The sequence below is a fragment of the Balearica regulorum genome, chromosome 3 (assembly GCF_011004875.1).
Source record: "Balearica regulorum gibbericeps isolate bBalReg1 chromosome 3, bBalReg1.pri, whole genome shotgun sequence".
Taxonomy (NCBI): Eukaryota; Metazoa; Chordata; class Aves; order Gruiformes; family Gruidae; genus Balearica; species Balearica regulorum.
The window spans coordinates 109,587,585-109,614,518 of NC_046186.1; the positions used below are offsets into that span (position 1 = coordinate 109,587,585).

Below are 26,934 nucleotides of genomic sequence, written 5' to 3' on the forward strand. Positions count from 1 at the left end.
TGTTGATAAAAACATCAGAACTGCCCATACTATATTGATTAAAAAAATGCTATTTTTTGATAAACATTATGAAATGGGTTGGGAAGCAATTCATACATTTTTTTCTGGGAGTTCATTAAAGTAGAAGTTCTCGAGACAGACAAATACATGTAGACTTATAAGGCAAAATAATTACAAATCTTAGTGTTCATTTCAAAAAGGAATAGTGTTAGCCATCCTCAGCTTGTTCACTTTCTTACCTCTTCCACTGACATGCAGGAGGGTTACATTATTTCAAGGTCAGTATTTCCAAGGGTGATTCTCTCCAAGGGTGCAGGACGTTGTGTAATTGGCCATCAGTCAGAAATTGCTTTAATACTGATAAAGCATGTAGGAATGTTTTCTGTTTGTCCTTATATGACTTACAAAGTATACAGCTTTTTTCCCCTTCAACTCAACATCAAATTAATGGAGTTTGTCAGCTGTTTAGGTAATGAACTAGAGCAGACGTTATGTTTTTGGAGGAGATGCATGTGTGTTGCATTGTAGGGCCAAAATCCAGAAAGATGAATGTTTTCAACCATCTTGACAGCCAAACTATCTCCCTCAGTATACAGTGCCTAGTAGCCTTAAAGAAAGATTATTTTATAAAAGCTTTTAATGATTACTGGCAGAAATACAAGAAAAATGAAAGACATTTAGATTTACACCAGCATGAAGTGAGATCAGAATAAAGTTCTAAATGACAGGCACTGTCAGTTTATTTGTGATTAACCTCATACTCTTTTTTTCTTTTTCTTCTGGTCCAGCCCCCCCCCCCCCAGTAGTGCTTTACTGGTGTGGATAAAAAGTTAGTGTAATGCTTGGGGACAGGCCCAGGAGGTGACTGACCCTAATTCTTCCATGTCTTACCTGGGTTCAGCTGTGATGTGTTTTTGAAAAGCCAGTAGTATCACCTGAGGCTGAAGAGCTGGAGCTGACACCAAATTCTCTGCCTAGCTTGCACGTATCTGACCACTGCAGCAGCATCCATCTCCAAAGTTTGGTCTGTAAGCTTGTAAAGTTCATGGAATGAATTAGACATCTCCAAAAAAGTGATCCCAAATTATGCATATAATAAAGAGCATGGTATAAAGAGTGGTCCAGAGCAAGCCAGGGATGTACAAATATGAGGCCCAGCTCATGCTAGAGCAGGGTTGCTGGAGGCAAACAGCTGCATCCATTCAGGATCCAGAGTTGCAAATCCCTACATCTATCATTTGGGAAGAAGAAACCCTCACAAACTTGTTCTTGTTTTTTGAAGAGTTTCCACAGGGGGGAAGAAGTGCTGCTGCCTATAAGGGGAAGGGAGCCTGGGTTTGGCCCCTTTTGAGCTTTAAGGGGATGTGGATTTGTGCTTCCCACCTTCCAGATGAATGGTGTGGCTCCTGTCTGGGGCTTGAGCAACTGTAAGCTGCTCCTTGCAGAAAGGAAGGTAGGAAGTAATTTTTCTTCTGTGGTTTAGGTTGCTATAACTTTTGGCTGCTCTTATTTTTCTCTGTAATTTCTTACTTAGATTATCTGAGGAGTCTTTGCTGATGTGGTGCTATTGACATTCCCTGTATTTATTGCTGCTAACATCCTTCTAAGACGTATTCACCCAGTTGTGTCTGGAACGCTTCTCTGCAAGATTTTTTGTGTGTCTGAAATGGGAATTCCAGGTATTCGTTGATTTAAGGATGAAAAAAAGCTTCCACTTAAACTCCTGCTCTATCTTCTCCAGCTGACTTCACTGTTTCCTTTAGTTTCTCAGTGTGTGCACACTTGGAAGTCAGGACTTCTAGTATGGACCTTCTTTCCTTCCTCCTGGTTAGCACCAGATGAGACCTTGGTCACTTGCTCTAGGGCTACGTTCTGTGAATGGCCCTCACATAATTGCTTCCCCTAATTAGTAGGGAGATGTGCCTGGTAGGTGCTGCCTGCACGTCCACAGGGGTTTGATTCTCAACCCCGTGGAAGGCAATGGCAAAACTTCCCTGGTACAAGCTTGTAGCTGTAGAGTAGTATGTTTACAGCTCCTTAATTAGCTCTTTAGTGGTATTGGTACTATTCCCAAAATATTTGGGTTTACTAGGTACCTGTCAGAAAAGCTAGGGCATGGTGTTTGATGTTGGTGTTTGGAGGGGGTGGTGGTGAGTGCTGGGCTGGAAGGGTGGTGGGTGCCACTAGAGGGTGCTCGGGCCGTGGGAGTCACCACCGCACCCCCGGGCACAGCAGGTGCCACACCATCACAGGGCACTTGATTACTTAACTCTTCATCAGGCTATGCTCTTGTTCTTCCACTAAGTTTAGCCTACTGTGGATGAAATCAAGGTTTTTTTCAGGCTCATCAGTCTTTGACTACCAGCCAAAAGAGGCTAAAAGCGAGTCCTTGGGTAATGGCTCACATCACCAAAGCCCAATGAAGTGGGGAAGGGCCACAGATGACATCTTGGTGCAGCATTTCTGATTATTTATTTGCTTAGATAGGACCTCACTGTCTACTTCTATATATTAATTTGGGATGTCCCACTGCCCTTCTTGATCTCTCTTCTCCCATATACAACCCCACCCAGGTCCTCCTTATCTGATGTGCCCTAGATCCTATCCCTTGCCCTCCTCCGAGTGTAAGAAGTTACTGTTCCCCTGCTGTCAAAGCAATCCTTGCACTTGTGCCAGCAAACTTGCTGTGGCACACTTCAGCTTGGTCCAGTCCCGTTGTTCCTCTCCTGGTCCTGCCAGCCCAAGATGCCCAGAAGAACAGGGCTCTGAGACCAGTGGGGCTCTCCCAGTATGCTCATTGCCCACCCAACTGCAAGCAGGCACTGCTACCCTGCCTCCCTGGCATCAATAGGTGTGTTTTCTCTCACTACTTCACAGCCTCCTTTTTTTCCTCCTTTCAGTGCTAATTTCCTCTGCCCATGCTCACGTACCTTCCTGTACCTTCCTCTACCTTCACGTGTGCGCCCAAGAAACCAAAGGCAGCACCAGCTGTAGGTCTGATGCAGTCCTGCTGTGCCTTTTGCTGGCTCACCCTTGCACAGATGAAGTGCGTGTGGGTGTGAAGGGGAACTGGAAAGAGCTCCGGCTTAGCCAGCCAGCAGTTGCTGCATGCCCAGATCACACAGAAAGTGCTCTTTAGCTCAAGTCTCCTGTCTCCAACTTGTTCTTTTTGGCTCAGAACAAGTGTTGGACTGTACACGTGGCTGCCGGATAGGAGAGCGTTCTCCAGATAAAGAATGAAGTGAAGAATACGGGTGAGACACGTATCAGAAAGACACTTCAGAGCTTCTCCTTCTTTCCTTTTTCTCCTTGCTTTCTCAGGTGCGTTGTGCCCCCTCCAAAGGGCAGGCTGGCCACAGGATCCTGATCTTTGCTGTCACGAGGGCGATTCTTGGTGTGGCTGCTGAATACAGGGCCAGGTGATATCAGTGTCGGATGCTGGTTGCTTTAAGTCTATGCTTTGGGTTAAAATAAACAGGAACAGGGTGCACTGCTTATGTGTTCGTCCATAATGGCCACAGCCCTGCAGACGAAATTCATTCAATACATCTCTTTTCTGTGAAATATATCAAGGTCAAGATAGTCCCTTTCCACACCTTTCCTCATTATTTTTGAGTTGCCTGTTGTTTAGATGAGTAACCGAGAAACTGAAGAAAAAAAAAAGTGAATAGTCTCTTAAAAAAAGCTTCCAGGCTTTGATCTTTATTTAATAATTAATTAATTTATAGATTGACCAAATCCTAAAAGGAGGAGAAAACATTTGATACTCCATGAGCCCTTTGTTCAGATTCCTATTCTGCTAAAGTGATTAAGGGGCTCAGAATGAAAATAAATGTGAATATTTTAATTTGTGATGAATAAAAACTAAAGGAGAGGAGTGATTTCAATTCTAAACTATTTAAATTTTATGAGTATTTGCTAAGAGAGGGGTACTGTAACAACAAGAAGTGATTGCCTTTTTTAATCATCCCTGATGTCTGAGATGTCTTTCAGTTACTGAAATTGCATGGATGTGAGCAATCTCATGAAAAACAAGTTCAGCGCACTCATAAGACTGAAGCTAGTTGTATGTATTAATCCCACGGGTTTTAAAGGGATGAATTGTTTAAGTATAGCTACTTGTGTGTCTGTGGATCCATGGAGCAATAGCTCCTGTCTTGCAAAGGTCTGCTAAACAAGTAAATACTTGCTGAAGCTGCTGCATGAGATGGGGTATCTCCTGTCTTCCATCTCCCCGGATGAAGCAGTCAAATCCAACTTTTATAACCCAGTCCATTTCTCTAAGAAGTTCATGTTGCTGTGGTAGGGTGGAACTTGTCCCAGGATGCAGTCACACACATCATACTCCAGATGTGATTTTACTTCTGCATAATAACTGATGCAATTCAGATGTGGAAAAGAAACCTGTTTGAACTATGGGTGATCAAGGAAATTTCCTTTTGAGCAGTCACTTTTTCAGAGACTACTGGTTTAATCAACAAGCTTGGTGCCAACCCACATCTAACCAGATTGTCCTCATGCCAAAGACAAGCCAAAGTCAAGGCAGATGGCTTGTGAGAAACGGCTTGCAGGAATGGAAAAGAACAGCAGGAAGTTTTCACTGGTTTGGAAAGGCTCAGTCTTGATTCAGAAATTGTGTTTCAGAAGAGAAGCACAAGCTGGTTTGGGAGAGGAAGATAGACCTGAGTCTCTCCCATCCACTCTGCGTAATGCCCTGGGCTGCCATGGGAGAGCTGTACCTCAACACAGGGACCCAAATGTGGTATTTTTTCACTTGTTTCACATGCCAAAAGTGCAAAGGAAAGACCCCTCAGTCATCTCTCAAATTCAGGTAATGTGAACCTAACCTGATCCATTTCCCTAAGGACCATTTCATGTGAGAGCATTGTTAGTGTAGATGACAGGTCATCACAGATGGCAGTTATGGTCAAATTTGTGAGCTGACTGGAGGATGTAACTCCTCGTATGTCCATTCCTGGTCTGACTGTGGTGAGTGCTGAGAGGCACCTGCAAAAATGCCAAGCAGAGTTGGTTCTCGCTGAAATCAACAGCAGTTGATACAGGTTTATCTGAAATGGAAGACATTTTTGAAGTCCCATGACAGTTATAGTGCATCCAAATGAAAACTGGGTCTGAATTCAATACCTGATTTCCTCTGCCCTTTCTCAGCTCATCAACACTAAAGCTGTACAATAAGGGATAAACTCTGTGGCTTGGGGCTGGTCTTTAGCTATGTTTAGCTTTTCAGAGAGTGAGAAATGCATAGGGCATAAATGTGGAGACATTACATAAAATGCAAATAACTAACTTCTAATAACTTCCACTATTCACTGTCTCTGAATTATATTTGTGATCTTGTTGCCATACAAATCAGCAGTCACAGGACTGACAGTAAGTATCCCATGTCCAGAGCTAGAACAGCAACGTGTTCCTGAAAACAGAGATCTTCCAGAACTGGTTCAACTGTTTCCACAATGCTGTTGGGATAAATCCAGCACCACCAATGCCTAAACAGGTGGAAAAACAATAGCAAACTTTTTTACATAGTGCTTCTACATTTAGTACTCTTCATTCCTTAAAGCATGCATCTTAGTAGCACGGTCTTACTGAAAATGAAGAGCTGAGGGATCTAGAAGCTGAGTCAGTCATCAAAGGTGCACAGGGAGTTCAAGTTATGATTATTTAATCACTGGTCCTTCCTTCTTTTACGGGAGTAAATAGCGATTTCTGGTTGAGCTGGCTGCTTTAGGTGCTTGGCTGTCCAACTGTTGGTCCAGATATGATATGACAAGGAACACATCAACAGCTGTATCTGCTGCAGATCATTCAAGTCTTCAGACTTGATTCATCCGGTTCTCACATACTCAACTTCCCAGTTTGCTTTTCGGATTGAGAACCTGGTGTTTAGATAATCTCTAATAATTTCCTGTCCAGTAGGCCAGGTTCTTAAATCCCTACTCAATGACATTGGTATTTGTGGTTTTGCACAGGCAAAACATCCACTGATGCAAAGGAAACATGTACCCAAATAAGCTTGAAGGAGCAGCCAACTCCCAATATTTGTCTGCAGTAGTAAATTCCTGCAAACTACCTTCTGTCCGTACATCTGCATATTCTGTAGTAGCAAAATGCATAACTATAAGGAATAATTCTGCATCTTAGCATCCTCAGTTCTCCTAAGTGAGTCTCCATCACACTTTCAACTGAAATACTTTGGAGTTACGGCACAAGTGAGAACACGCTTATATGCTATGCTGTAGTGTTACTACTCTTGCAGTAAGAAAAACTCAAGACAACATTTATGATGTATCTAAATTTAGATACAACTAAATCCATTCTGAATTTTGCTAAGGAGGAAGTTGTGATTTCTTATGTCTCGACTTACTTGATTTTTTTCTTTTGCCTTCAGATCTTGTCATAATACAAAAGTTGCAAATGAAGGCAAAAGTTTAACAGTTTTGTCTTTTTAGATTTTTTTTTTTGCGTAGAGACCCACAGTGTAACATACCTTAATTAATGGGAAGCAAGAATGGATTGCATAAATGCCCGATGCATATTGTTTTAGCAAATTAAATCTGATTTAATGCTTTAAGCCAAAGAAATATTTGCATAGCTAATGAAACTGATTAACTTAGAATTAATTTGCAATGTTTAGTCATATGGCTTAAAACTAAAGTGATGTTAGTAATGTGTTGATTATTATTAGTACTGAAGATAATCAGGCTTGCTAGATGATTAAATGTAAATATGTAGTGAAAAAACTGGTTCAGCTTCATAAACAATTTCAAATAGGAGAATGCCCCATGATGATAAAGTGAAATCAAGGAGCGTTAATTGCACAAGTAGAAGTTAAGCAGCATGGCGAAAGCACAAGGTCCCTCTTGTCTGCTCAAAGAAGGTGAAAAGCTGCTGCTTTTTAACTTCCCTTTGGTTTGTTAATGATTTCTTTGTGATCAGTGTTACGCTTGTGCCTGGGAACAGTCAGTGTGTGCCACCAAACCGAAGTACCCGAGTGCTGTACAAACAGATCTCGGTGAGCTCATGGCGGTGTGGATGGGAACTGATGGGTAGAAGCATCATCGGGCAGGGAAGAGGAGATTGTTTGTGGGTCTGCACCTGTGTGCACGGACAGCAGAGACCTTGGTTCACCAGCAGCTTGACCACAGCTGCGACTTTTTGTTGTAGAACTTTAGTTCTACAAGCCTTGTAGTGGGGTTTTGGGATGGTGTTTTAAGGAGGACCATATAGTGACTTTTGGAGATGTATAGGGAACTCCCCATTTAAGACAGGGGCTCTATTGGAGAAAGCATGAAAGTGTGTGCTTAAAAATGAAGTGGTTGTGCTGCTAAGAGCTGGTATCACTCACTTGAAAGATGCAGAGCTTGCTGGTCAGTAAACTAAGAGAGGGAGTAGATAAATACCTTGGTGTAGGAAACAAGGGGCCTAGAAAGCAAAGACAAGTAGTTAGTCTTTGATAGGATAGAGGGGTATCTAATAAAGTACCTGCTCTTATCTTCTTGTCTGGAGGCTCAATCAGTCTCTAGAGTAACTGAGGACAGCTAAGGGATCATCTGCATGATACCATTTTCTAGGGTTTATACCAGTTTAGAACAGTTTTTTGTGGGGTTTCTCTGAAGTTTGGAGTTGCTGCAGCTCTGTGACAGCTCAGCCAGCGCGTCCTGCTGGATGGTGCTGGGGGTGGTGGGGCACAGCTACCCAGACTCCCTGGGCCACATGTACCCCCCTGAGTGTCTTGAGTTTAACCTCAACCTGTAAATCTGATTTTTTTAATCTTGAAATAAACAGGTTTCATGGCATGTAAAAAGGGTAAAATCCTGACTGTATATGTGATCTAAGGTTCTTACTTTATAGTGCTCTTCATTGCTTAAAATTGCCTGTTTAAACAGGGGTGGTTTTGTGCTTTGAATTTTCATAGTGTGAGAGTCAGATCAAAGTTGACTAGACAATTTATTCACTCAGTTACACTAATGTAAATACCAATTAAATGAACGTACAAATTTGTTTTTATATAGCTGTGAGCAGAATTTGACCCAGAGAATCATCAGTTGACTCCACATTGGCACGCTGTTATGTTTTGTCTATGAATTAGGAAAAGAAGCATAAATCAAATCAACTTTTTATCCATTAAGAGGAGGCCTGGGATTGTGTTGTCTGAAGCCTTGCAAGTAGGAGTTGCTTTTCTGTGTGAGTTTTCACAGACTGTTTCTTAGGATGGAGTGTCCACAGAGCTTATCAACACAAAAGACGATGTTGGGGGAAGGCAGATGTCCTCTTCTGGGTCTGATAAAGATGCTAGCTTTGGCTAGCTGACCATTGCGGCCAATGTGCTGAAGTCTACCACTCGCACTGGTCAGACAGTGTAAAAGATCGCGTGAACTTTCCTCATCCAGTTCACAGTGAACTCTAGTAAGCTTTACCTATGTGGCTAAAGAAAAACCAATGGTCATATGACCTTTTTTGCTTCAGAAGGTGAGGTGGAAACCTGCAGCAGAAGGGTAACAAAAATCATGTGGTGATGTGGACGTGGTAGTCGTTTGCACTCTTGCTTCATAGAATTGTTTTGGTTGGAAAAGACCTTTAAGATCATCAAGTCTAACTGTAAACCTAACACTGCCAAGTCCACCACTAAACCATGTCCCTAAGCACCAACATCTACATGTATTTTAAATACCTCCAGGGATGGTGACTTAACCACTTCCCCAATGATTGACAATGCTTTTGATGAAGAAATTTTTTCGAATATCCAATCTAAGCCTCCCCGGCACAACTTGAGGCCATTTCCTCTCATCCTATCACTTCTTACTTGGGAGAAGAGACCAACACCCACCTGGCTACAACCTCCTTTCAGGCAGTTGTAGGGAGCAGTGAGGTCTCCCCTCAGCCTCCTTTTCTCCAGGCTAAACAACCCCAGTTTCCTCAGCTGCTCCTCGTAAGACTTGTGTTCTGGACCCTTCACCAGCTTCATTGCCCTTCCTTGGACATGCTCCAGCACCTCAATGTCTTTCTTGTAGTGAAGGGCCCAAAACTGAACACAGTACTCAAGGTGCAGCCTCACCAGAGCCAAGTACAGGGGGATGACCACTTCCCTGGTCCTGCTGGACACACTATTTCTGATATATTACATCTCCTCACTGTGTCTCCTTAAGCTTTAGTGGCTGGGTCTCATCCCTCCATAACTTTTGCCTTTCCATTGTCTGAGACAGGTGTGGTGTGGATGTTGGGTTTTTTGTGTGTTTGGTTTTGGTGGTTTTTTTCCTCCCTTCATATCACTAGATTTTAGTTCAGATCATTTTGACCTAATTCTCTCCTTTGACTCCTTAACATGAAGTTTTGCAATGCCTGTGGGTTATAATCCTATCTCTGTTATGGCTGGTGAAGCCTCTTGATAGCCACAAGAAAAAGCCTAAATTTAACTAATCTCTGAGCAACCATTCTTGCACAATACTGCTGTGCACTGCCACTCCTTCTGATATCTCGGGAGCCCTTCCCTATAGGATACCATCCCTATTTCCCCATAATTCACTGGGTTCCATGGCTGCCAGTAAGTAAAGAGCATAAATGTGGGTTTTCTAGACTCAACAGTAATGTTATGCATTACTCTGTCATCTCTGTAACTTACCAGGCACTCTGGTCCCTTCCATATCATATAGATACACTTCTGGCTCCGTATATCATTCTTCAGAGGTGACAGTGATATCTTCCCAGATAATGTGAATGCATTCATGGGATGTTTCAGGAACGGATATTTCTATTTGCTGCGGGTTTTTATGTAAGTGAAGAGTGACTTGTAGCTGAACAAGAAGGAGCCGCATCCTGGTGTGAAGGCAGATGACCCAGATGGTGCGAGTGTGTCGCATGGCTCTGCCAGACGCTTCAGCGTGGTCATCTTTGAATCTGCCATCTGAATTCTACCTCTTTGTCAAATGATAGTAATACCTTTTCCTTCATACCATCCATTTCAGGATTTTTATGCGTGTGGGGTTTTTTTTTTTTTTTTAAAGTAGCTACTGCAATGCTGCCGAGGCCTCTGCTTGGATATTCTAGATGTTGCTGTAATAAAATAACGTGGCTTTCATACATCATGTCACAAGTCCCATCAGCTTCTCTATGTCCAGGGGCTTTGCCAAGGGCTATGGGGAAGGCTAGGGGGAAAGGGGTGCCAGGCAGGCACCTGTGAGCCCTGGAGGGGTACCCCATGGGGTAACCCTGCTCTGTGGAAGGACATCATATTCATAATATCATCCAAATGCAATCATGATATACAATCCACATGCAGACATGTGTATTTTGCTCCCAAGGGATATTCAAGTTTAACTTTTTCAGTAAAAATCAAGAGGAACCATAATGAAATCTGTTTAATTCAGGGCAGAATCAAGCCCACTGCCAGGTTCAAGATATTGTCATATTCAGGATAACTCTATATACTGATAATGTTATTGCAAAGAGCCCCATCTGTTGCCTCCGTTACTGCCTAAAAGATCTAATGTTATGCTGTGTTTAATGCAAGAGAACAATGTTTATAACATGAGAGTTTCCTGCTTGTAATGTAATAGTATCCTTGGTCAGCATCTCTTGATGTTTTACAACCAAATTGTAAGTCCATTTAAATGATTTACTACACCACAGCCTGGATAGTAAGCACAGGTAAACAGGTTCTCTGGGAAGATTTAAACTGGGAGGACAGTCACTATAAAGTCTAACAGAAATTCATTGCACTTCACAGATGGAGCAGATTAAAAAAAAAAAAAAAAAAGTCCGTAACTACAGACAGCAGAGAAAGAAAATCCTAAATTATCAAGATGCAATGAAATCCTCTTGCAGGGTGCCACACAAATGTCTGGGAGAAAAAATGTAATTGATTCTTTAAAAGAATAGTTGAAAACTGGGTTTGGTGACCAGCTATTTTAAAGAGCTTCCCAGACTGTGTGTCCCCAGGGGGCCAGTTTAGGAAGCTGGTGTGGTTACATTTGGGTGGACAGTGAATGGGGACTGACTCTAATGATGATGTTTGTTACCAAAACCCGACACAGATTTGCAGATTGAGAAGCATGTGTTCTGATAGTCCCAAACAGTTAAAAATCGTGTGAAGCGTTCCTGCGAATCACCCCACTGTGACAAGGAATAAATGTCAGGATTTTTTTAAATTTGTCTTCTGTTCTTTAGCTTTTAGGGTTTGCTTTCTGCCTGCCCTCCCAACTCCCCTCTGTGACCATGAGGACTAGAGGCTTATTTTGTAAACAGCAAATTGAAAACAGCGTCAGCTATTGAAAGACTTGCCATTTAGTCAATCAAGGTGACAACGCTAAATTGAAAAGGAACAACAACAACGAAAGTCCTTGGCAATGAACATGGACTAGGAAATTTAGAGCAAGTGATAGTTTTCAGAGCTCTGATATGCCAACAAAGTAGAGAAAAGCAGGGCAGAGCCAGCAGAGAGGCTTGGAGCTGGAGGGAAGGAGCAGCTGTGAAATGGCTGTCAAACCCACAAGCTTTAGAAAGAAATTTTTGGAAGTCTGGAGAGAGTTACAGTCAGTAAAGCTTTGCCACTTAGTGCTGGCTCAAGATCTTAGTTGTACACCTTAATTAGGAGTCCCTTTACTTAATGAGGAGCTCTTCTTACAGACTGGCTAAACTGCAGCAGTTAACTTGCTCTTGGTGAAAGTTTATTGTGGTAGCCAGGAGTAACTCACTGGAGTCAATGAAGTTGGTGTCTAAAATCAGTGCCATATCTGACTCAGAGCTGTTGGCTTCATCCTCCGGTTTTGTTGCAAGCCAGATTTTGAGGGACAGCAAAATGGAGCAACATGCTTAACATAATAAGGTTAAAAAAAAATAAAAACCTCTTTGACTTTAGTCCTGAAGAATTTGTGGGTTTACTATTTTGCCTATTAAGCACTGAAGCCACCCCAATAGCTTTGTTCTTGCAGGGAATTGCAATAGCCTGCCTAGATGTATTATGTTTAAAGGAGAAACTTTGCTTCACAGGCAGAATTTAACAGTTGCCTTCCAGCTTTGATTTTGCTCTGGGAATGTAGGAACTGAAGTGCCACCTGCTATCAGTTTTCCCTCATCCTTTATATAAGCCCACATCAAGTCCTTCCTTTGTAAAGGCTTGTCTGTAACTTAGTTACCACTTACACAGGGAGGAAATGAAATATTTTCTTGCTTCGTGACCCCATCACTTGCTTAAAAAGAAATAAAAGTGGTTTGGTGTCTCTTTCATCCTTCTTCTTGCAATACCCAGACAATAGCTAGGCATGTTTTGTTGAATTCCGGACAGATTTTACCTACTGTGAAAATGTATATAATGCTCAAAGAGATCATGTAAACAACTATACTGACAGCTGTGTTAAATTGTGCCTGAATTCCTATTGTTGGCTAGTTGGGTATTGGCTTTGTGTAAATAACCAGAAGGATCCTTCCAAAACCTGCCCGGCAGTCGCCTATAGAGCACAGTTCCCTCTGCTGCAGGGGTCGTTATGTACACATCCATTGCACGGGCCGTGTAGGAATTCAGACTAGATATTCCTATCGCATTTGTTTGCCTCATTTATATGAAGGTATGTAACTGAGTCTGTGTTAGGAGTGAGTTGTTTTACTTGGATGCTATGAGCGGGATTTGCCTTCATCCATCTGTGCACCAAAACAGATCGGGGTGGCCTTTACGTCAGCTGGTAGCATACCTGCGCTCAGAAAACAAACAAAAAAAAAATAGCACAGTAACAATGGGGAAGCAGAAGTGTTAGTAGCTATAATTTTACTCCTTGGTTTGCTTTTGGCTATTATTTGGTGCATCTATAGCTTTCTTGCGAGTCAGGTGTATTATCGTCAGAACGGGGACAGGCAGAGGTCTGCCTTAAAACTTGACTCCTTACACCCGAGACATAAGAGACCTCCTAAGAAGTGTAGCTGTAGTTCACGGTAAAGTCATTTTATATTGCCAAAGGTAGAGAGATCTTTGATGTGACTGACAGTTGATATCTGTGTTGTATGATATGTGCAAAAAAAGACCTTGAGCACAGAATAGGTAACAATAAATAATACTTAAAAGTTGCAATCTATGAAAGTTTGTAATTTTCAGTTAAAATCAATTGGATTTTCACTTTGCATGTTTATTATTCATAATGAAATAGATAGATTTATGGCTTCGCTAAAGATCCATATACCAATCACGAACCCCCTGCTAATATCCACTGCCTGAATCCCATGGCACATCAAAACAGCGCATCATTTTGAAGTTTGCAGTAGGCACGTGCATTTGCTTGGCTGTGCTTGCTTCCAGGGGAATGTGCTTCAGGGATGGATGAGAAAGTTCTGGTTTTACTGCTGCAGGCAAATCTGATTTGCAAAGGGCGCACAAATTAAGTGGCAGAGCAAGCTCAGATGCTATTTCTTCCCCTGTTGAAGGGGAGACTGTAAAATTTCATGCGTGTGCCTGTATGCTTTGTGGATGTGGAGGTTTTTTTTGCTAAAATTTAAGAAAGAGTAGTTGAGAGCTGATGTGGTTGGATCTTGCATCTACAAAGTTGTTGATTTTTCTTAATGCAGTAAAAGTTATGCTGTCATCCCACAGTCGTTCATTTTTGGTAGTCCAGGTCTTTGGTGTTGTGGAAGTTAGATGGTTTTCAGCAAGGGAAGGTGGCGAATGACTGCAGTGACTGTTCAGATAGGACTGTAAATTCTCGATAAAAATATTCCTTGCCTGCTGGGTGAGCAGGGTGCCTGCCTGTGTTGGCTTCACAGTGCCCCCAGCTCCCGCGCAAGGACTGCAGCCCGTACCCCGCCTCCCCCTCCGCTTGGTAGGATGAAGGGTGGCGGGGCTTTTTTCCTCCTGGATGGAGGTTTTGGTAAAGACATGGAGAGCATCTGTTTCCAAGAGGTTTTGGTAAAGACATGGAGAGCATCTGTTTCCAAGCTGCTTTCTGCTTTGCTTTCACCATTTCCTTCCCATTCACCACCCTTTTCTTCCAGGGTAGCACACAAGGAGCTGTGCTTTGCAAAAATGGTCTCACATGTACAGGACTTACATACTTTGTCCTTTTTGGGCGGCTGAAGCATGCAGGGATGAGGTTTACTTACCATTTGCTGTACAGAAAACATGTAGAATTCACCGCTGCAGGAATTGTCTGAAGTCAGATTTAAGAGAAAGAATAAATCCTGAATACTCGATGCCCGTAACATGATGTTCATTTCCACGTGCTGGAATTGGATTGGGAGAGTAACAGTTCGTATTTCAACCTGTAAAGTGATGTGCTTTGGCAGCAAAGCTAGGCGAGTGGAATACACGGCTGATGTATTACATCAGGTTTATGCTTATTTCATGCCAGTGTCCCTTTGAGGATATCCAGAGCACAGTTCTTGCTCAGTAACAAAGGCAGTAGCAAGAGAACTTGGTCCCTTACAAGTGGTATTCACTTTGTTTTTGAGCATTTTACCATCACTGCTGCTAAGGGCAGGATAGTGGATGAAAGAGTTCAGCAAGCCCTATTTCTCACTGATGTCTTTTCTAAGTAATCATAGCATTTCAGTTTGATTTACCGTATTTTTTTTTTTTCCTGAAAAGATTATAAACTAGAGAGCATATTGACTAGGAGAAAATAGCTGCTAATCTTCTGAAACTAATGTTTAATCAGTGATGGAAAGAAAGAAAGTAACTAAAAAGCTTCATCTACCTAATCAAATAAAGCTGGTTATTCTGCTGGAAACAGTTAATGAACCTTAAGTAATATAATTATTTTCAGAATATTAAAGCAGGAAAAAAATGATTACTTATTTAAGACTAAATAATTACAATGTATTCTTCACTATAAAAGGTTATAGATGCCAGAGACTAAATAACCACTATGCTTCTGATTCTCCATAAAAGGGTATTTTGCATGAGTTCTTACATTTGATATCTAGCTTGTACTGTATTTTTTTCTTTAAGATAATCTCCAATGATCTCTAAGGGAATTTACCTCCCTCAGTGCCTCTTATTATTCTCATTTTTAGGGACTTGCAGTATTTGATTGCCCTTAAAACCAGCCGTGATTATATTAACTGTGCAGAAGGGATGAGGCGCGATGATTCTGCTCACGGCAGTAACAACTCTGAGCGAAGCCCTGCGGTCTGCTCCCTCGCTGAAATGCTGTGGGGGCAAAGGAGTTTGGCCTCACGGGGAGAAATCCTTCCTCTGGGCTGGAGTTCGGCTTGTCCCTGAAATGTTTCCCATCTCTTCTATTTTGAGATTACGGACAAAGGGGGAATTTCTCTAAGAATGGCAGGCTGTAGCCTAATGACCCCTGTAAGTGCTGGAAGCTTCCATTTTGGGAGCAAAATTGGCTTAATGCTAGGCATTTTGGAAAATCCTACCCGGCTCTGTCCTAATAATCACTGTAATTTTTTTTCCTCTTAGCATCTGAAAGCTGCACGTGAGGTGGTTAAAAAAAAAAAAACCCAAACCACCGAAACCCCCCGGGCTGGGAGGGAAGCTCACGCAGAGCTGCTATCCCAGCCAGCTCCAGATAAATGACTCATATTTACGAGGCACATCCCGGAGGAAGGGGCAGCGCAGAACAGCCTGTCCTAGGAGGCATCCCTGCAGGAAAGCGGTGGTGTGCCTGCTATTCCTCCCCTGCTAACGCTGGCGTTGTTGCACCCCTTGCTGTCCTCCTCGCCGATTTAAGAGCCACCCCTGCCCCCTGCCCGGAGGCAGGTACAGCTCAGTCCCCGCGCCACCCGAGTGATGTGTTTTGCGGTCTTGTAAAGGATCTTCGGCGAGGTGGGAAGGTTCCCTGCTGTTTGTATCTGCAGGGGTCAGGCTCAGTTTGGGGACACACACACACACGCACCACCCCCCCCCCCAACCCCCAAAAAGCTGTGTCTGTGGGGAGGGGAAGGCACTGGATTTCCACCTGCCTCCCTGAGCCTGACTCCGCTCCCTTTCCCATCCAAGGACACCAGATGAGAACTACAGAGAGCAAAACACATCCTCTTGGGTTCACGCATCTGAGTCACATTCGGCGCCCCATACCACACACGCTCTCGACGGATAGTCCTTTGACTTTGCCAAGAGCAACCATCCTAAATGTGGATCCGACTCGTATGATCATTGAAATAAACATCTCAGCCATTTAAAATTATATCTTACACTTGAGAGAGACATGCTGAGGACATAGAGAAACAATAGATTTAATTAGGCTTTTAAAATGTGACATATCTATTATATGTTCCATTACTGCTTTAAAAAAAGTCTCTGTTTCTGTATAATAAATCTTGCTATAGTACTACCGTTTAATTAAATGGGTGTCAGCACTGGGAACAATTAAAATAAGTTTATGCACTTTCAGGGAAACCCTGTAGCAAGATGTGCAAAATAGCATACAATAAAAAGAAAAACTAAGCCCTTAGTGGGTTTGAGCTGCTGCATATAAGAAATTTGATAAAAAGCATTTCAAGAAAGTAGGCAATTTTACAGTGGAACAAGTAGTCTGTTCTGCCTCAAAGGTACCAGCCCATGTCCCCTGGATTCTTGCCACCAGCAAAAGACCTCAGATGGATGTATGCATTAATACTAATAAGTGCAATTCATCCATGAGAAAAAAAAAAAGCCTCCTTTAAAGCTCCAAATAGGAGTGAATCTCACCTAGCAGAAAGTCTGCATAAATAGGGTAAAAAAATCTCCCTCTTCTGAATAGTCTCTGAGCAGTCTCAATCAAGAGTCTCTCTGCTTGCAGGATTTAGTGTCTGATATCTGAATTCCAATTTGATTTTAGGGTATAGTAACATATGTAAGCAAACAGCGACTCTTTCTTAACTAGAACACGATATATACATTTTACTGCATATGAAAACCCATTTCAATGTTGAATTCAATGCAGAGCTTTTACTGTGCTGCTCCTGCTCTGCCTCAGTATAAATAAGCAGCCTTGAAACGAACATCAAAACTAAATGGCATTGAATATAATGAAACAACATTGAGTCTAATGAAGCAGAATTGCTATGTAAACAGGGATGCTTTTATCTCATTGGAATTTTTATGTCCTTGCATGTGTCTCAGCTACATTTTTTGTAACCTGATTCTTGGGAAATGTCTGATATCTCTTTACGATTGTTAACAGAGACCGAGACAGTGCTGTAACGTGTGCTTAACGGGGTGGTGCGCAAGTAATAGCGAGTTTGCTGCTTTAGAAGCAAAATGTTTGTCGCCCTTGCCTTATAACAGGGGGTTGGCTGTAAAACTTGGTAGCCTCAAAATGCCTATAGGTGTCCTAAGAAGGGAACGGGTTGTACACTGCCAAGGGTCGGGTGAAAGCGTTGCTTGGAAGGTCCCTGCCTGTGAGTGTGCAAGTCCTTTCACTAAGTCGTTTAATGTCTTTGCCCAGATACCAGCAGGAATAACACGAACAACAACAGCAAACCTCATAAAACTTTATCTGAGCTGAGAACCATGCCAAAAGAAGAGTTTTCACTTTCCTGCTGTCCATAAGCTGTACCGGGATGCTAGCTGGCCGTTGTCTGCCGGGGCAGGGTGAAACACCCAGCTGCTGCCTGCGCATCTGCTCTTTGTCACCTCGGGCTGTTGGAGGAGCTCTGAGAAAGTTCATGGTTCTTCCAGCACAAAGAAAAATAACTAGTAAAGACCTGACTCAAATATACTTTTTATTATCGCCTTCTTTTGACTCCATACTCATAAGTCAAACACTTAAATATACTTGGCTTGCACCGGAGCATCATCTTCTGCTTCCTCACCGCTACATGCATTTTGCCCTTTTGGACAGCAGCTCAGAATTTAGCCCTTCAAGTTAATTTGCTACAGCTCCTTGCATAGGAATGGGGTGGAACACAAGCACATGAATAAATGCTGCTATTTGGCAGTGTTGAACGTGGAGCTATTTCTGATAGTATACTGATAGGCCCTGTCAAATTCTCCACCGCCTACTTGAAATTAAAAAGAGGAGATGGCAAGGTAAATTAATTAATGTGGTGGGTTTTGGTTTTTGGTGTGGGGTGTTTTTTGGGTTAGGGGTTTTTTGTTTTTTTTTTTCTGAAACACAAGGAAACTACTGTGATATCTATTGCCTTAAACTTTTGGGTTCTCCTAATAGCTTTTTCATTTAAAATACCATCAGCACTTCCAAATCTTGCAGTTGTGGTGCTGTTGTTAAACCTCTTGCTCCTGGAAATGTGTGTGTGTGTCTATATATAATTTTTTTTTAACTGAGAATTTCTGTTTCACTAAAAATTCTTTCTAGACACCCAACCTGTTGCTTCTTTCTGTGCACTACCTTTTAATGGGGATGGTGCACAGAAGAGCTGTGGCATGAGATTTCCTGTGTCTATGTGTTTATTAAGGCTGAGGACTCAGACCTGGGTCTTAAAATGCATTCCTTAGCAGCCATGTATCGCATCAGGTCTGCGTAAGAAACACGCATCAATTAGCTGGGCTTTCTATTCCTCTCCCACGGGTTGTTGAGTCTGTAATGAGAAATTTAGGGGAATAGCTAGCTGACCCAACTTCCAAATCTTGAAAAACCTCCAAGTAATGTAGCACGTAACTGAAATCACATAAAGCTTGGGTATGAGGAATGAAGCTTCTGACACCTCATTTTCATTATGAAGATGGTAACAAGAATGGAAAATGTCACAAGAATAATTCACTTATGTTCGGTCTTTCATACTATAATTATCTAGTCCTCCTCGCTTTGGGCTCCCCTTTTCCTACATAACTTTTGGGACAAGGTGGGTTTGGCTTTTAATGGTCTAATAAATACAAGTAATAGCTTGTAATTTGTTTAATATTTTGAACTGAAAGGTCAAGGGTAGGGAGATTAAAAAGTCATTGGGGAAATGCTCTCAGTAAAAGCCATCTCTTGCTGGAAGTAACACAGTTTCTTAAGTAAGCATAAAATCAGTTTAAGAAGGCTCTGAGCCCAAATTAAAGCAGAAGGGAGAATAATGTTAGTGCATAGGTACCACTAGCTATGGAAGGGTAAGTGAAATGAAAAACCAGGCAGGGAAATCATACCCAGGATTTCCCATAGGGACTCTGCAGCATTGATTATGATTTTTTTTTTGTCTTCTTTCTTTTTTTAACACATATGGAAAATCTGACCGAAAGTCAGTGGGACTGAAGTAATGATTGAAGTGCTCTTGAGCCTACTCTTTCCAGTTTGGCTTTTGCTAATTAAATTGGAGCTTTTCATGACCTTTCCAGGTAAATGATTGCCTATGCAGTAAGTAAATGGCACTTGTCTTTGGTGTATGGACCTTGAGACAGGGAATTTAGCTCAGATAACCCCATTCTGAGCAAATATCCCAATACAGCAAAGTGTGTCAAGCTTACTGCAAAGTTAGCCTCCTGTGATGGCAACGTAGTAGTGTGTTTAAAGGTATATAGATGTGTGTGATGACTTGTGTGCGTGCTAAAGGTCTGTCAGCAAGCACTGCTGTCTTCTCATCTGCATGCCAAAAATCTTCTTCCTGCTGCATGTCTTACAACACACCAAAACGGGCTGAAGTTTGCATGGCCAACCAAAAAAGATGTGCTGCTGCTATCATCCATCCCAACTTTAAAAAAGAATGTGTTATGAGATCTCCTACTTCTCCCCTCCTTTCATGCATGGGGATGTCTGCACACGTGCTATATTTTCTCTGCACTCTCACCCTTGAAGGCTTCTCTCCCCCTCCTCAATGCCTGTACCATGTGCAAGGAAATTATGGCATCAGCTCATTGTGGCTGGAGCTCTGCTTGCAAAGCCCCAGATGAGACTGAATCATTGAGTATTTTATGAAAAGCTGCCTACTGCCAAATAAGTCTTAAATTCCAGCATCTGCTCACATCCCATCTCCTCTCCCAGGTCCGAGGACCCCCTTTTCCTTCCCTTTTGTGTAGGAGGGAGACGGAGGAGAAATTCAAGGGCTCTTTGTCCCAACTTTTTTCCCCTGCTCTGAAGGTGCTCAGTTACGGAGGGCTCTGCCTTGCCCCGCTGCTCTCCTCAGCGGTGCTGCAGTGTTGGTGAAGCAGAAAGGCAGCTCAGATCATTCAAGGCAGTGGTGGCTGAAATCATGTTATTTGTGCACTGTGAGAACTGGAGACCTGAGATGGATGGGTCCTTTTCTTCTCTCAGGGACAGTCCGGAGAGTTTGCGTGTCCTGGCGTCCTGGACAAGCACCCTGCTTGCTTTGCTATGAAATAGGCTCTTTCCATCACAGAAAATAGAATCGTGTCTGCAAAGATCTTGGAATATGCTGTAAACATTGTGTATTTGTTCTGCATGACAATATGGGAGCCGTTGCTCTAAAATGTCTTCTCTCTGTTAAAGCAAACAGGCTGAGCAGACATACGATGAGGGTTTCTGGCTGTGCATTTGGTAAGCAGAAGGCAGGCTTTTTATCATTTTGGTGAAGGGATGCGAGTGCGAGGAGTACAGTCAGAAATGTAATTAACAGTTTATTTTGCATTTGAGGATATCTACATTTTTACAAAATAAACCTCTTGTAGCTCTGGTGAACCTGGAAGCACAATGCGGCTGCACGGGGCTGAGAGCTTCAGGAAAAGAGCTGTCTTCACTGCTGCCGCGGGTCAGGTGGAGACACTCGTCCCATGGACGGCTGAAGGGCACCGACGGCTACGTGTGGCTGTGTGGTACTGAAACTGCGATGAATGCTGAGCGTGGTATTTTCTCCCAGTATTAAAGGTGGAAATGTATTGTACCTGTAATTATCGTCATCTAACTTAAAAATGTTACCGCAACAGTGCTAGGTCGTTCTGACCTTTTGCATTTGAAAGAGAAAACGCCATTTAGTACTTCTTTTATAGTTTCTTAACAGCATCTTTTTTTCCCTGGGATGTTCTGAACAGTTAAACCAGCCCTCCCACAGAGCAGGATCATGCTCTTCTTATTTAGTTGCAGAAAACATTTACCATATACTATGGCAAATCACACAATCAATCTTCATGCTAATCATTCTCTGCTGGAAGCTATTTACTATAAAAACTTCTGAAATTTTGTTACTAGCTGGAGAGCAGAGAGTCACAGCCAAAAGAGTGATTCACTTATGTTTTAAAAAAATAAAACCAAAATTGAATACTTTGAAAAAAAGGTTTGATTATTTCAGATTGGACGGGTAAAGGCTCAACAAAGAGACACTCCAAAATTGTCTTCTTCAGTGAGGCTTCTCCTTTAATCCCCCCAGATCTAATTCTAGCTGAAGTCGCTTGCCTCAGCCTTTATTTGCACCTGTGCTGCCATTTAAATTACGGACTTCCGATGATTTACATTCATCAAGCGTCTGTCACAGCGGTTTCACTAGGGTTAGCTCTGATTTGCAGCAGCGCCCGTGGCCATGCCCAGGGTGTGTAGGTCCCTCTGTGCCCAGAGCACAGCCTCCAAAGAAGGTTTCAATGTCACGCTGCCCACGTGCACTGCAGCAAATGTCCCTCTTGCACTGCGCAGCCACAGAGCTACCAGCTGGTTACGTGATTTGGAAATTACAAAGTTCTGCTGAGTTCTAGAAACCTGCTATCTCAGGTTGTATTTTGTATGAAATACACTATTTTATTTTCTTCTATATTGCTAAATTTGGCTCTAACAAGCAAATGTTTAGATTCCCACTTCTGATTGCGGCACATGCTCTTCTTCTAGAGTGTTCCTCCTCTTGATGAAAAAGGAGAGGTTTGAATTAGCTACGAAATGTCTGGTGCCTGTCTCTGGTGTTCCACTGCTTCCCCAGAACATTACAGTCTGCACATGGGGCAAAAAAGATAAACCCAAAAATCTTTTCTGGGATCCAGCATGGTTAAATGTGCTACAGATTTGCAGAGCCAATTAATACCGAAACAAAAACTCACCACCACCTGCACGTAACCCACGGGCCTACACCCTACGGTGTGACAGCAAAGGGACTGATGGAGCAGGATACGGCAATGCCTAACTTGCAGGCAACCTGCTGTGTGTGCAAAAGGTCTGAGGGCCCAAGGGAGGTTTTGTGCTCCTTTCGCAGCATCAAGGAGGAACACCTCTGGATGTGTCAGAGCCTTGGACCTCTCGCTGCGCTCTGTGGCCATTCTGACTGTGCTTACGTGTCGCTCGTAGAAAGTGTATAGACACTCAGGTGGCTTTGGCTTTGAGGGAGCTTGAAGAAAGTGGCAGTGATTAAGAAAAGAAAAAAAAAATAAATAGAAGGCATGCAAAGCTATTGGATGTCTGGGGTTTGTGGCAGGTCTCTTCAGAAAGGCCATGGGCAGATACAACACAACTGAACAGGGATCAGGTTGTTCTGGAAAGGAAACATAGAAATTTGCTTTTAAATATGTATCCGGTATAGAGCTGCAGCATGCCTCACTCTCTGCTGCACTGTATATTTGATTTGCTTTCCAAAATCAAACAGCTTAAGGTTTGAGTCACCCTCCATTAAGCTGAACAAAATGAAAATGCCAACGCTTTAGGAACATGTTGGCGTGGGCCCTAAATTGGAAAACAAACATAGCATTGAACTGCCCTTCTTAATGCGAATGGAGAGAAAGAACCTATTTAGTGAAGTGGGGAATTTGGAGGACTGGGTCTTTCGCATTGCGCTCTGTGTTGGGGAAAAGCACCGGACAACAGAAAACTTCAGTCTGTGTTGAGTGAGATCTGCTTCTCGACTCGTTTCCGATGTTACCGTTATCGCTTGTTTCTCATTTCTCTCGTTCGGTACTCAAAGGCTGATTCACAGGAGGAGGGCTGATCATTTCAGGCAGAATTATCTGGGATGTCAGCAAGTGCAGCGCAGGCCGCAGTGAGGGGGTGCGGGTTTCGGCCTCTCGTAATTCCAGTGCAGCCTGTCTGGTGGGAGATGGAAGAAAGGTGGGAGAGGGTTTGTCATAAAGTATTGCGAGGGGCTGTTGTGGCAGGTGCTACGCCTGCAGTCTCACCCCTACCCGGTATTGGATTCCCTCCTCCTCACCCGTTCCGCAGATCGCCGCAGGAAAGCACGCGGGCGGTAGGAGGTCTGGCCATCAAAAGGCGTCTGGGAGGCTAAGGTTACAGGAAAATGATGTTAAATTGTGAATCTGAAGGAATCTGTTCAGAAAAGCAGTAGAGGCTACGTGCGAGCCTAGAGCTAGGTGGGGAAAGAGCGGGGTGTCAGCAGGAGCATGCGGCGCTGGGGTTTGCAAACAGGGTGAGGTACCCTGTGTCATCCTTAGCGCAAAACACGCTCGATGCTGTTTCAACAGGGTTGTGATTCCCAGCCTAATGGATTTAAGACCCACAGTGATTAACTCTGAAAGTAGCTATCAATTTTCTCCTGTGCAAAAAACCAATGCAGGCAGTGCCTGAGTTGCAACGTGGTCACGCTCGGAGCACCTTCATGAATGCATCCCACTGTGACCAGAGTACCTTACAGGTACGACATGACCGCGTTTGCTTTGAATGGTGGTCCAAGGCAGGAGCTCCTGTGGCTCTCAGGGGGATGCTAATTGGATGCATCAGCCCACCCCGGGTTCAGGCAGACCCCTTCTCAGGTGAAGTGGGCAAGCGTCTTGTACTTTATCTGTTCCTTGTGACCACCAGAAGTGGAGGAGCTATGACTAAGGTTGTCAGGGGAAGCAAAATATGAGAGCAAATGGGCCTCAACGGGAAGGTTACTGTCTCCTGATGAAAGCTCCCCCTTGACTGCACTGCCATAAGAGCAAGGTCCTGTTATATTTCCACGCAGGTGGTGTGGGGACTGTCGCTGCGTGGTGTTTCCCCAAACTTAGAGCACACTGGCTGTGGAGGATCCTTTGAATGTCTTCCCTCACTTGTGATGCTCATCGCTGAAGAGAATGATGGCACAGGGATGTGCCCCATCGGTACACGTGTTACCTGATCCCCACAGTGACATGTTACCCCCCCCACATGGTGACAAAGGAATAGAGGTAAGTAGGCAGATTGTCCATTTAAACTAAATACTGGATCCTGTCTTTATTTCTGCAACATAAAGAGGAACAGTGATGGAAAGTCACTGCAGCCTGATGGAGTCATGGTTACAAGAGTAGATCTCCACTCTGATTAATGATTTCTATCACTAAAAAAAAGGGCATTTTAATGTTTTAAATACCCGTTTCATAATGAGTTTTCAGGCTGTACAATAGGGTTGATTAATGTGCACCTCAGGCGTGCCGAAGGCTCACGTTTATTACACACACCGCGCACCCATTAATCGGCAGCGCGACACAGTCTGTCATGCCGTATTGCTTAATTATGTTGTCTCCCCCCACTCAGGGCTTCTGTGTATTGTGCAAAGCCATAAATACTCCAAGAGCCCCATTTCCACTGAAATCAATAGGAGTTTTGCCATTGTACTGGGATGAGAGCAGGACTTTGCTGTAAAAGTAAAATAAGGCAGATGCAGCTAACAGGGACTTTCAAGTGGGAAGAGGGGCAGCAAAGGACACGAGAATTATGAAAGATCAAACTCAAAGGGGATCTGAAAAGATTACAGAATAAACTGGAAAATGTTAAAGGAGGCATAAGAGTAGCAAAGATAGAAGGTAAAATGAAAATTGGACAAGAGGTAAAAATAAATAAGAGAGACTTCAAGTGGATAAAGAATAAGAAGTGAATGAGGCAACGGGGATTCTGCAAAATGGAAAGGGTAATTTTGTAACAGAAGCGGCAGACAGTGCTGAATAAATAAATGAATTATGTGTCTGTTTTCACAGAGGAGAATGGGAGAAATTCAATATATCAGAAACAAGGATGTTGCTGGGGCAGGTCGAGGGACATCCATGCGGAGCAAGGAGGGGGCGACCAGGATTAAGCCCACCACCGAGGCACGAGTGCTGGACACCGTGGGTCCCTTTCTGGTTCTCCTGGGGTTTGCTCTGTGATATGTAACTGGTCTGTTTATGTCTCTGCGCTTTAGCCAGGGGGGTGGTGGTCTCCTAGGACAAGGTTTGTCCTTTTTGTGCAGAGGTTTGGTGGGAGGCAGGACCTGCCTGAGGACCTGTTCTGCTTCTGCAGGACTGCTGAAAAGGCAGGAAATTTGGACAAAAAATAAAAAAAAATTGGCAGCCGTATCTTTTGCTTTTATCCTGTAGAATAATTATTTGCCAGAATAGATATTCGACAGTGTCTGAGTCAGTCCAGCCCTAGATGTCTATCAACTGTCCATCACAGGCATCTGTTTGATTGTATAATAGCAATAGAAGGGTCTGCTGAGAATTGCTTTAATGGGCTAAATTAGCACTTGGTCAGTTTATGAACACAGTGGCTGTCAGGATTCGGAAACATATTGGTCTTTTGCATTCTCTTGTTATGAATACACATTAAGTGCAGCAGAATAAAGAAGGATGCATTGGATCTGAATGGGTAAACCAATTTAATTCAAAGAGGCTGTAATCCTAAACTTCAAGGTGTGCTATTTGTATCAGTCAAGGATTGCCAAATGTGGTCCTTTTCCTTTTTGTCTTCTGGTTAGAACCACGAAGAAATGTGAAAACATGAGGCATCTTTAAGGAATTTAGCTAAGAACAATATGATGTAATAGCTGCAGAATTCAAATATTCATATCTAGATTACTAAATTAAAAATATCCTTAAAGCTTACAGGCTAATATAGCAAGTTCCAAAAATTAATTTGACAAGTGTACAAACTGACTATCTCTGATTTCATATAAATCAAAGGTAAATAACTAGGCAGGCAATCCTGGAAGTGTTTCAAAAGAATAAATGAACATTTGTTGGGAGGGAATGAAAAGAAAGAGGAAAAAGAAAAAAAAATCAAACAGAAAAGGAAAAAAAAGTCCAAGCCTTACAGGCTCCTGCTTGTAGCTGGAGGGAAAACATAGTGCAAGGATGTTAATGGAAGATGAGCCCAGGAACCATTCAACTTTAAAGCATCGTTGCCAGAATATTTTAGGATCACATTACCCTCTTTTTTTTTTTTTTTTTTTTTTTGCCTGCATTAAAATAATGTGAGAAGTTTGACTTACAAACCAACCCCGTCTCACAGCAGCTGAACGGGGAGCAATTCTGGCTCACGCCGAGTGTAATGCACCCAAGATGCTGCAACTCCCGTTAGACAGGGTGGGATGGAGCCCCCCGGGTGGGACTGAGCCCCCCAGGGGGGCTCGGCTGGCTGTGGGCGCGGGGACACTCCTGGACAGAGACATCAGCTCTGGACATGTCAAAGCACTCGATGTGAGATAAAAGGATGAAAGGAGCCAGTATGACCACATCACTGCAGGCTGGATTACAGTACATAAATACAAGCCCGGTTTGATCACCTTTTACTGCCGCGTTAAAAGCTTTGTGCCTTCCTAAGGGCGGCAATTCTATATGCCAGTGCTGATTTTAGCCTAATTTTTGTGTTTTAATCTTATGTAGTTATTAATGGCACTGTCAGTAATCCAACTTTGGGTAGAAATGAACCTGAGAAAAAAGGCAGCTGCCTCTTGCAGTTTGTTATTTGCTTTGCATTTAATTCAGCTGCTGTCATCCCAGTGCTTACAGTCCACCCCACCCTGAAAAAACCCACGGCAAATAGTAAAAGAGGAAAAGAAAATAGGGCAATTCAACTCTAAAAGTTTATGTTGTAATTAAAGCGCTTGTCAATTTAGGGTAACGTTTTATCTGGCTTACTAAGATGTAATTAAGAAGTACAGAGAGGGGCAGTTACGTGTGTTTGTAATGTGGGACTCTGATTCAGTCAGTCATGTCAAGCTCTGTCCCTCTGCCCATTTGAACTGTGCCTTCCAAAACCGGGTGGACCCAAGCCCCGCATAAAGCTCCGGACCTGCAGCCCAGTTCTGTGGCCGACACGGACAGCAGCTCTGGCTGCGGGGCCACGCGAGGCAGCCGCCATTGGGGCGAAACACTCGCCTGGTCCTGGTAGTGCTCCTCTGGTTCACCCTGCTGAGAAAGCGAGCTGCAGCCTCACCAGGTGCTCAGGTTGCCTTGCATGA

General features: G+C 43.2%; 1 long non-coding RNA gene across 1 annotated transcript; it reads left to right on the forward strand.

The window, feature by feature from the left end:
* Positions 1-1,326: 1,326 nt before the first annotated feature.
* Positions 1,327-24,772, forward strand: LOC142601136 (uncharacterized). Its single transcript, XR_012834750.1, has 3 exons — positions 1,327-1,453; positions 23,704-23,905; positions 24,692-24,772. It is a non-coding gene; the product is annotated as an uncharacterized LOC142601136 (long non-coding RNA).
* The last annotated feature ends 2,162 nt before the right edge of the window (positions 24,773-26,934 follow it).